This window comes from Rousettus aegyptiacus, unplaced genomic scaffold (genome assembly GCF_014176215.1).
Source record: "Rousettus aegyptiacus isolate mRouAeg1 unplaced genomic scaffold, mRouAeg1.p scaffold_m13_p_3, whole genome shotgun sequence".
Taxonomy (NCBI): Eukaryota; Metazoa; Chordata; class Mammalia; order Chiroptera; family Pteropodidae; genus Rousettus; species Rousettus aegyptiacus.
In genome coordinates, this window is record NW_023416306.1 from 74,108,553 (window position 1) to 74,120,402 (window position 11,850).

At 35.5% G+C, this 11,850-nt stretch overlaps 1 long non-coding RNA gene across 1 annotated transcript; it reads right to left on the reverse strand.

Annotated features, from left to right (window-relative positions):
• Positions 1–9,399: 9,399 nt before the first annotated feature.
• LOC118615039 lies at positions 9,400–11,337 on the reverse strand. Its single transcript, XR_004956299.1, has 3 exons — positions 10,318–11,337; positions 10,099–10,143; positions 9,400–9,900 (listed from the first exon to the last, which is right to left on the reverse strand). It is a non-coding gene; the product is annotated as an uncharacterized LOC118615039 (long non-coding RNA).
• Positions 11,338–11,850: the final 513 nt, after the last annotated feature.

Sequence of the window (11,850 nt, forward strand, 5' to 3'; positions counted from 1 at the left end):
TAGCAAGTAACATACCCGAAGGAAGTAGAAGGATCTGTTTTCCAGAGTTACTACATTATAGTATTTAAAATGTCTGCTTTTCAACAAAAAATTACCAAATATGCAAAGGAAGAATAAAGTATAGTCCATTAACAGGAAAAATTAAGAGAAACTGTCCATGAGGAAGCACATTTAACTTGCTAGACAAAGACTTAAAATTAATTGTTTTTTTTTTTTGAACAAACACTAATTTTTATTGGGAGGAGTATTTACAGGGGCAAGTAGAAGGGGAATCATGGGGTAGGGGATAGTGTGGGTACAAGGCAGGCAAATTATCAAGTCAAGGAGCAGACAAAAATAATGAAGAAAAATGAACAGAGCCTAGGGGACCTGTGGGACACATCAAGAATACAAACATATACATTATGAGAGTCCAAGTAGTAGGAGAAAGAAAGGGGAAGAAAGAATATATGAATAAACCATGGCCAAAAAACTTCCCCAAATTCATAATATTCATGTACCTTAAAATCTAAAAAGCTCAGTGAACTCAAAATAGAAAAACCTCAGAGACCCAACTAGGACAACATTAAACTATCACAAGCTAAAGATGGAGAATCTTGAAAACAGAGAGAGAGAGAGAGGGAGGGAGGGAGGGAGGGGGGGAGAGAGCGAGAGCGAGAGCGAGAGCGAGAGCGAGAGAGAGAGAGAGAGAGAGAGAAGTGACTCATTATGTAAAGGAGATCCTCAATAAGATTAATGGGCAATTCCTCAGTAGAAACTGCTTGGCCAAAAGGTAGGAGAGTGACGTATTTAATAAGAGCTAGGGAAAGAATCACAACTTCTATATGTGGCAAGACTGTCCTTCAAAAATGAAAATAAGATATTATGAGATAAAAGATGGGTAGGTTTGCAGCTACTAGACATGCCCTTCTTTATCAGTGCTAAAGGGTGTCCTTCAGGTTTACATGAAAGCACACTAGACATTAACTTGAAGCCACATAAAGACATAAAGAACACTGGTAAATACAACTATATAAGTAAATACAAAAATCAATATAATCACATTTTTGGTTTTTACTCTTTTTCCTATATGATTTAAAAGGCAAATACATAAAATAATGACTAGAGACCATTATTAATGTACACCAGTGTATAAAGATGTGATTTGTTAAAACGCAAATGGTGAGGAATGAGCTATATAGTACAGTTTTGGCACACTATTGAAACAAAGGTCTCCAGAAATCCCTAGAAAGAATTTGTGTGATATTTTATGATCAAAACCCTCTTAATCTACTTCATATTTAATCATAATGTTGAATTTCATGATGTTCATTTGTTTCTTTTGCTTCATGGTTCTACACCCTGTGTTTACATCTATAAACAATACAACTTAATTTTGGTTATTTTTGTATTGTCTATAGATGGAATTATACTAGATTTAGTTTTTTGTCTTACTTCCATTCAGCCTTCTATATGATTCATCAGTGTTGTTCATATAGCTCCAGTTTGTTTATTTGCATTGTTTATTATTCCTGTTCTAAGATTCTACCACAGTATATTTATCCATTCTACCATTTATGAATATATACCTGGGTCATTTCAAATTTGGAGCTACTATAATGTTTTTATGAAAAATCTTGTTCCTATGTCATGACTCACATGTCAAGAGCTTCTCAAAGATATTTATTTTAGGAGTGGTGATATGAATATCTCAAACTTTGCCATTTAATAACAAAACTGTTTTTTAAAGTGACAGACTTCAAGAGCAGTCCTACAACTGGGGATGTTCAGAAGAGGCCACCTTGAGCCTGGGAGGAGGGGCAGAAACGTGGAACAGGTTGCTCCCACACTTGCATTCGGAATAGGCAGGGATATCATGGCTGCAGAGGTCCCCCCAAAGGAGTGGAGGGTCTAGATCCACACTGGGCTCCCCAGCCCAGGGTTCCAATACTGGGAAGAGAAGTCCTCACAACTTCTGGCTGTGAAAACCAGCAGAGATTGTGGCTAAGTGATATGGAGGGTGGCTGGAATCACAGATATTCCTCTTAAGTGGCCCACACATGGACTTACTCACCGATAGACTTACTTGCTCTGAGCTCTAGCACTGGGGCAGCAGCTTAAAAGGTGCAAGGGGCGAATGGAGAGGAACTGAATTGTCTGGCTTCAGGGCTAGGGCTGGAGGGAAAGCTTTCTTCTAGACAGAAATGCTGGCAGAATCCTTTGTTGAGCCCATCTCCCCGCTGGCATGCAGAGGCAGGCAGCTACCTTACCTGAGTCTCCATCAATCTGGCTAACATTGGTAAACCCACCCTGGTGATTCCCCGAGACCCTGCCTCACCCCACTTTCAGGCCTACCCAAGCCACTTCCAGTGGCTTTTCCATACAAATGGCCTCTCTTGGCTCATGCTGTAGACTCCTAAATTACTCAAAGGTTTACAAAACCTAAACAAGCAGCATCTGGCCTTGAGCACCCAGTTTCTCTTGCTGAGAAGCCCCAAGCCCAGCACTACTGGCAGCCAGCCTCAGTTTGTGGCTTGGAATCTCGAGAACCTCCAAACCCAGTGCAGGAGGCAGCCATCTGTGATTACTTGGTGACTCTTGCCAGGTGGCCCCAGGCAGGGCACAGGTTGTGGCTGAACGTGGCCTGCTTCTGGGCCCCTCTCAAGAGGCCCTGGGACTGACATGCACCATGCAAAGCTATAGCTGAGGACAACACACCCAAAAGGCAGACTTGCAGGCACCAGAGCCTTGCTAAAGTAAATCCTACTCTGTAGGGTCAGCCCCCCACCAGCCAGTCCTCACAGCCCATCAGCTGAGAGATTAATCCCTCCCACTGACTTGCAAACAGCAACCAACGCTCAACTACAACAGGAGGGAACACACAACCTATATAAGGGACACATCTAGTGCACCTGGCTCAGGTGACCAGAAAAGACTACCACTGGGCCCTACAGGACATTTACTACGTATGGCAACTCTACTAAGACTAGGAGACATAGGAGCCCAACCTAATACATAGAAACAAACATAGACAAACATAGTGGGGTTAAAGAAACATGTCCCAAATGAAAGAGCATATCAAAGATCCTGAAAATAAACTAAACAAAATGGAGACAAGAAATCTACCAGATGCAGAGTTCAAAACACTGATTATAAGGATGCTCAATGAATTTAAAAGAAGAATAGAAGAAATCAGTGAGAACTTTAACAAAGACACAGAAAACATAACAATGGAGTTAGGAAACAAAAAAGAACCACTCAGAAATGAAGAATACAATAACTGAAATGAAGACTATTAGAGGGAATCAACAGTAGATGAATCAGCAATTTAGAAGATAAGGTAACAGAAAACACCCAATCAGAATAGCAAAAAGAAAAAAAATTTAAAAAGGATAGTTTAAGGGGCCTCTGGGATAACATCAAGTATAACAACATTCACATCATAGGGGTACCAGAAGAAGAGACAGAGCAAGGGATTGAAAGCCTTTTTGAAGAAATAATGATGGAAAACTTCTCTAACCTGGTGACGAAAATAGACATACAAGTTCAAGAAGTGCAGAGAATCCCAAACAAGATGAACCCAAAGAAGCCCACACCAAGATGTGTCCTAATTAAAATGCCAAAGGTTGAAGACAAAGAGAATCTCAAAAGCAGCAAGAGAAAACTAGTTATAAGGGAGCTCTCATAATACTGTCAGCTGATTTTTCAACAGAAATTTTGCCAGCCAGAGGGACTGGCACAAAATATTCATAGTGATGAAAAGTAAGGACCTACAACCAAGGTTACTGTACCCAGCAAAGCTAACATTTAGAATTGAAGGGTAGATAAGGAGTTTCCCAGACATGAAAAAGCTAAAGGAGTTCATCACCACCAAACCAATATTACAAGAAATGCTAAAGGGAGAAGAAGAAGGAGGAGGAGGAAGAGGGGGAAGGAGGAGAAGAAAAAAGGTAAAAATATGAATAATAAAATCACAATAGCTACATATCTATCAGCAATTACTTTAAATGTGAAATGATTAAATACTCTAATCAAAAGATATGTGGTGACAAAGAAATCTAACTATAGGAGGTGAGCACATAGTGTAAATATATATATATGCCTTACTGTTAAGTATACAGCTGGAACTTACTGGATTTTGTTAACCAATGTCACCATAGATAGATAGATGATAGATAGATAGATAGATAGATAGATAGATAGATAGATAGATAGATAGATGATATAGGGTGGCTGAATGGATAGGAAGAAGTCCTTACATATGCTGTCTACAAGAGACTTACTTAAGATCGAAAGATACACACAGCCTGAAATGAAAGTAAAGAGTTGGAATAAGTATTTCATGAAAATGGAAACAAAAAGCTGGAGTAGAAATATTTGTACAAGACAAAATAGACTTTAAAACAAGAGGCAAAGAAAGACCCAATAATCTCATGTCTGAGTATTTATCTGAACATAGAATACCACTTAGAAGGGACATGTACATCCATATGTTTGTTCCTTGTAGCATTATTTACAATACCCAAGATATGGAGGGAACCTGGTGTCCATCAATAGATGAATGGATAAAGAAGAGGAGGTCCATATATGCAATGGAATATTACTCAGCCGTAAAAAGGAATAAAGTGTTGCCATCTACAACATGGATGGACCTAGAGGGTATTTTGCTGAATGAAGTAAGTCAAAAAGAGAAAGACAAATGCCATAAGATTTCACTTACACGTGGAATCTAAAGAACAAAATAAAGCAGAAACAAACTCACAGATAGAACATTTTGATGGTTTCCGGATGGGTGAGGGATTAGGAGGAGTTGGCGGAGAAGAGGAGGGGAGTGGAAATACAAATTGGTAGTTAAAAAATAGTCATGGGGATATCAAGTATAGCATAAGGAATATATTGTAATAACTGTGTGATGCCAGATGGGTACTAGATTTATTGAGGTGATCACTTGATAAGTTACATAAATATATAATCACCCTGTTGTACACCTGAAACTAATATAATATTGCATGCTAACTAAAAATGAAAAACAAAATATTAAAATAGTACAAGAATACAAATAAAATATAAATAAAAATATAAATAAAAAATAAAAATATGCAACATGGATGGATCTTGAGATTATCGATCTAAGCAAAATAAGTCAGAAAAAATTGAGAACCATACGATTTCACTCATATGTGGGATATAAAACTGAAAGCAATAAACAAACATGACAAACAGAGACTCATGAACATGGACAATGGATTAGTGATTACCAGAGGGAAGTGGGGGAGGGGGAGGTAAATTGGAGTCAAGGGGATCAAATATTTGGTGATGGAAGGAAATTTAATTTTGGGTAGTGAACACACGATACAATATACATATGATGTATTATTGAATTGAATGCTTGAAACCTATTTGATTTTATTAACCAATGTCATCCTAATTATTTCATTTTAAAAATCATTCAAAAAAATAAAAATAAACTTTAAAAAGGGACAGACCAATATGTATCCAGTGCTGAATGATTCCTGTTGTGATATACTTTCAGTAACACTTCATAACTCTTAAGCTTTTTATATTTTTTTATTTTATTTTTTGCCAAACTGAGGGTGTAGAGTCATATCTCATCATAGTTTAATATGCACTTCATTGAATAATAATGATTTAAAGTAAATTTTCATATCTATTGGCCATATTTATGAAGCACCACCTATTTGCCTGCTTTTTTGTCTTTGAAGAGATTTTTAAATATATTTTTAAATTTAGAAAAAATAAACATATATATTCTACATTGTAATTCTTTGTCGATTATATGTTACAAATATTTTATCACTCCTTATTTTTTCAATTTATGGTGCTTTTCATGTACAGAACTTTAAATTTTTAATTAAATTATAAATCTGTTCCTTAATGGTAAGTTCTTTCATGGCTGATTTAAGTAATCCTAACATACCACACAATAAAAAATATTATTCTATATGCTTGCTCTTCTAAACTATTTTTTATAGTTTACTTTGTACATGTCATGGAATTGATACATGCTTATAATTGAGGAATATCCAATTATCCCAGCACTACTTATTTTTATTTATTGACGTTTTAATTTTATTTTTCTATTTTTAAATTTTTATTATGATGATATTGGTTTACTAAATCCAGTAAGTTTCAGGTGTACAATTCAACAGTAAGGCATATATATATTCCATATACCATATATATGTGTGTATATATATATTGCATTGTGTTTATTTTTTTAAATTGTCTTTTCTTATCTTTGTTCTTCAGTGCCACTTCCATGTAATAGCATGCCCATATCATATATTCATGAGTCTCTTTCTGGTCTCTCTATTCTTTTGTCTGATCTCTCTTTCTTTCTCTTTCTCATCCTACCACCAATATGGTACGTCTTAATTTTCTTTATAGTAAGTGTTGATATCACACCTTAATTTCTTTTTGAACTATACCTTAGCTATTCTTAGTCCTTTGCATTTCCATATAAATTTTAGAATCATATTGTCAAGTTCTAGGAAAAAAATATGTTGAGATTGCTTTGAATATATATATTCAGACTGAGATACATAGGTATATAGAGACTGATATATATCTATCTGTAGATATCTATATATATCTATATATAGCTCTACCTGAGGATACTGATATATCTTCACCACTGAGTTTTCTGATCTGGAACATGATATTCTCTATTTACCTGGTTTTCTTTCATATATCTAGGTAGAGATTTATAATTTTACCTGAAAAAGTTGTGCACACTTTTGTTACATTTATTCATAGGAACTCTTTTTTTTCACTGTGATTATATCTCATTTATTTCATTTTGTAAATTGCTGGTATATAGACTAGAAACACAGTAGATTTTCATTTGTTCACTTCGTATCCAGCAAAGTTGCTAAAATATCTTATTATGCTAATAGTTTACCAGAAGATTGTTTTGTATTTGCTACATACGTTAACATCTTATTTCCAAAAAGAATAGACTGTTGTTTCATCCTTTCCAATCACTATACATTTTTATTCATCTTGTTGATCAGGTTCAGTTCTCCAATAAATGTGTAAGCAGGAGAAGTAATGATGGGTCATTTTGTTACTGATTATAGAGGGAAATATTTCAATGTTGTACTGGTAAGGATCCTTTGTGGTAGCTTTTATATAAACACATTGCTCAAAAAGAGGTTACCGTTTTTCCTTTGCTAAGATTTTTTTAATCAAATAAATGGATACTGATTTCTAGTAAATAAATTTTCTGCATCTTTTAAGTTGATCAGATGATTTTCATACTCTAATCTATTAATGTAGTGAATACATTGACAGATTTTCTAATATTATAACAACCTTACATTCCTAGGATACACTCGTCTTGACAACAATATATTGTCTATGATATGTTGTTTATATTACTAGATTTGTTTTACTGACGTTTTATTTTTTTTTAATTTTGCACCTATGTTCATAACTGACACTAGCTTGTAATTTTCTTTTAATGTCTTTGTCAGGTTTTAGTATCAATTCATGCTAGCTTTATAAAATGCTGGAGAGTGTTCACTTATTTCTATTCTTTGGAAGTTGTATAAGATTTGGAATTACTTCATTATTTAGCAGAACTCACAATGAAGCCTAGAGTTTTCTTTTGCAGAAAACATCTTTGCAAGTCGGGCTTATTGAGGTATAATTTATTGGCAGGAAATTCATTCTTTAAAAGTATATACAGTTCAGTGGATTTTGACAAAGATATATATCATATGCCACCACCACAAGATACAGGCTATTTCTATCAACCCCCAAATTTTCTTGTAGCCCTTTGTGTTTAATCCCTTCTCCTTATTCCCAGGCCCAGAAAACTGCTGAAATTTCTGTTTCTATAGTTTTATATTTTTAAGAATGTTCTGTAAGTGGATTCATACAGTATGTAGCCTTTGTTACTGGCTTCTTTCACTTAGTGTAACACTTTAGAGATTCATTTGTGCTTTTGCATATATCAGGATTTTGTTCCTTTTTGTTGTTGAGTAGTATTCTACTGTGTAGGTAAACCATAATTTGTTTACTCACTCACCAGTTGATGACCATTTGGATTGTTCCTAGTTTCTGGCTATTATCAAAAATTTCCTATAAACATTTTATGTACAGCCTTTGCGTAAATAAGGTGGCCACCCTGCAGAGGCAGATTTGCCAAGTTTGGTTTGGACTTTGAGACTGATAATCCCACACGTACACAAGAAAAGACTTCATACTCACATCATGAGGCTTTCTAGGGACATCAGGATTGCTTACCAAGCAGGCCCCTGAAATGGCTTGAAAGATCAAGGAAAGGAGACTGGCTTAGGTTTTTTGTGGTGGTTCAGGGTGAGGGCTCTTCAGCATGGTCAGGGGCTTGGTGGTTTGGACCTCCCATCATTACCAATGGAGGGAAATCTGGGCTGAGGTCTTGTCTGCTTACCCAGATATGGAGCAGAAAGGGAAGAGGTGTTAAGCTTAAAAGCTGTCAACAAACAAAAAATGGAGTTAGATTCTTTCTTATAATACACATATAATTTTATTTCCTTGGGTAAATATGTGGAAATAGGATTAGTGGTTCGTGCTCTAAGTGCATGTTTAACTTTATAAGAAACTGCCAAATTATTTTCCAAAGTGGCTATACTATTTTACAATCCCATTAGCAATGTATGAGAGTTCCTGCTGCTCCACATCCTCACAAGCATTTGTTATTTTTTGTCTTTAAAATTTTACTAATACTGGTAGCTGTGATTTTAATTTGCATTCCCTGATGACTAATGATACTGAACATTTTCCATATGCTTATTTGCCATCCATATATTGTTTCTTAATTTTGGGGGAAACTCTTAACTGTTTTCAATGCTGTTTTTAATGAATATAGAACTATTCAGTTTTCCTATCCCTCTGGTGGATGATCCTTTCCTAGGAATTTATCCATGTCAACCAAATTAAGAATTCATTAGCATATAATTATTAATAACACCCTCTGCTTTTCTCCTTAGTATTGTTCTCTTTCACATTCCCACTGTTGGCTTGTCGTATGGTCTCTTTTTGTATGTTTATTAGTCATGCTAGGGAGTTGTCAATTTTATTAGTCTTGTCAAAGAGCTAAATTTTAGCCTTTGCTGTTCCTTTTTATTATTTTTTCCTACTTTCTTAACTTATTGATTTTATAGATCATTTAAATTTTAAAATCATTTTTGTTTTTTTTTTGTAACATTTTAAGATGGAGGAGGCTCATTAATTTTCAGTCTTTTTTTATTTCCCAATATAGGCACTTAAGGCTATAAAATTTCACCTAATACTAGTTTAGCCACATTTTGCAGGTTTGAGTCATAACATATATATATCATTTAGCTCAAAAATTATCAAACTTTTCTTTCAATGTATTCTTTGATGTGTGGTTATTTTGTAGTATATTTCTTAATGTCAAAAAATAAAAAAAAAATCTGATTATGTTTTTGTTATTTTTTTCTAAAGTAATTTTATTGTGGTCAGAGAACATACTTTAAATAATAGTAATTCTGTAACATTTCTTGATATTTGATTTCCCAAAGTATTTCGCTTTTCACAAATGTTCTCTGTGTACCTGCACAGAGAATGTATTCTGTAGCTGTAGGTATGATGTCCATTTTGGGAAGGAAACTTTGTGCGACTTCTTAGATTCTCTGTGACTTCTGCCTGTTTCTCTCTCTTGGTCAATGATCCATCTGAGATTCATTTCCCCTCTAATACTTGAATGAAATACAATGACATGTCATTTTACAAAAAGTAAACAGCAGTCATCCTCCAAATTAAGGTATTCGCTGAAAGCCAGAGAACCTTATCTTCTGCCACCAGAGGGCCAAATGCTGAAAATCTGGCTAGGGTCTGAAGATAGAATGGTAGAGCTGCAAAGGAGACTGATGTACAGCTTCAGCAGGTCTTCTGGAAAAATCAGGTTCAGATACAGAAAGAGTAAGATTCAGGATTGGGATATCTGAGTGGACAGCCTGAGAATCTTGGCCTCCTCCACCCCTCCCCTGGCAACAGCCCTGAGCCCTTCCTGATGGCAGAAACAGCCCGCTCCATATTACCAGGGGGATGCCTTGCACAATAAGGGTCTTTTCAGAGGCCACTCCTTACCTCTCATTGCCGCCAGACTGATACCGAGTCAGGTACCAGTAGAGCCTGGAAAGAGAAATGGAAACTCTGCTTTGGGAAGGAATGCCTGCATAGCAAAAGAATTATAGAGCCTGCCTAATAATAGGACCTGGGGCACATGTATGAAAATGGACCTTGGTGTTAGATGAGGGAAAGCAGAATTTAAGACTTGAGAAAATTTATTGACATTGGAGCACTCACCTTAATTAATCATTATTACTTGAGTAAAAACACCTAAAGCCATCCTGGCAAAATAAGGACCAGCTGGGTTGGAGTGGTGATCAAGGTGCTTCGACCTGCAGAGATCTTAGGTGGTGATTCCCTAGGGGTGATAAAAATGGAGAACCAATGACGGTGCTAGTTTATGTAAACAGAAAAAAAGCCCTAAGAATAAGTGAACTAGATGTTTTCCACTTCAACAGAAAGTTAAGGTCCCATACCCAGTTCCCAGCTTAAATTATAGATTCAGAGGACACTGATTAAAGAAAGGTCAGTTCCCCTTGAGTAAAGGTCATATAACTCCATCATAAATGTATGCAGTAAATATTCCTTCAATCCTTTCTCAACAAAACCTACAGCCATTAGCCAAGGTAACCAGGTACTGGGAAGGCCGAGGGCATGTCAGGACGTTTCTTCTCAAGTAAAGGACAAGTTGCTTCACCTCAAATATATCACCGCTTGAAAAAAAAAGTTTTGGTGGGTCTCTTTGAAATTTAAATTTGGAGGAAACAAATACCAAACTTAGGAATATTGCTGATTTGTTTATTGGATAACCTTGGTCTCTCAGTGATTATAGGTCTTATTTTTTAGAGATAGAAGTGGAAACAGTTCTTTCAGAGGTCACAGCAATTTTCCTCTTAAGTGGAAGCTGTGATGATCACCTGATTACTCTGTTCTTTGTCAGTGGCCCAACAGGCAAAGAAAGGAGTGACTATCATGATTGTGGTTATAACTGACAATCAGGGACTAGGATTGCTAGTACATAATGAGAGTAGGATAGAGTGTGTCCAAGACCTAGAAGTAACTGGGGTTTCTCTAAACTGATACACCCAGCAATGAATCTCAGTGAGCACAGAAACAAACATGACTATCACCTTGGGGATGAAAGTCAGGGTTACCCAACTAAGCAAACAGCTGAGACTACCCCAAAGTACCATCAGTGAAGGGAAGAAATATCTACATAGAATTACTATTTTAAAGAGGCCATCAACTGAAAGCACTACCAATTTTAATATGTACCTACTCACTAATATGAGGAATTTGGCTTACCAATTCTAATGATTTTTTTGGGTTTCTAGAAATAGTACTGTTTTGTTAGGAATTATGGTAAATATATTTCTAATTTGTTGAACTTGTGTTAAAAAATATTTCATTTATTAGCACCTACAAGACAATATTTAATTTTGGTTGTGATGTCTCCCTTAGATTCTTCCTAATGTCAGTGAAAATGTTTCTAATTATCATTAAGTATGTTTGCTCTAAATTTCTTTTAAATTCCCTTTATCAGGTTAAGAAAATTATTTTCTGTCCCTATTTCATTGAGGTTTTATTTCTACTTAATTCATCTAATCTTTTAAGGTGTTTTAAATCCTGTACATGTATTCAAAGGGACTCTTTTAAAAAAAGGAATTATTGAATTATGGTTAGCAATTAATATTTTATAATTTGTAAAGACTTCATTTGTGGCCAAGTACTAAGGAGATTATTTTCAATATTTTTACATCAGGAGTTAAT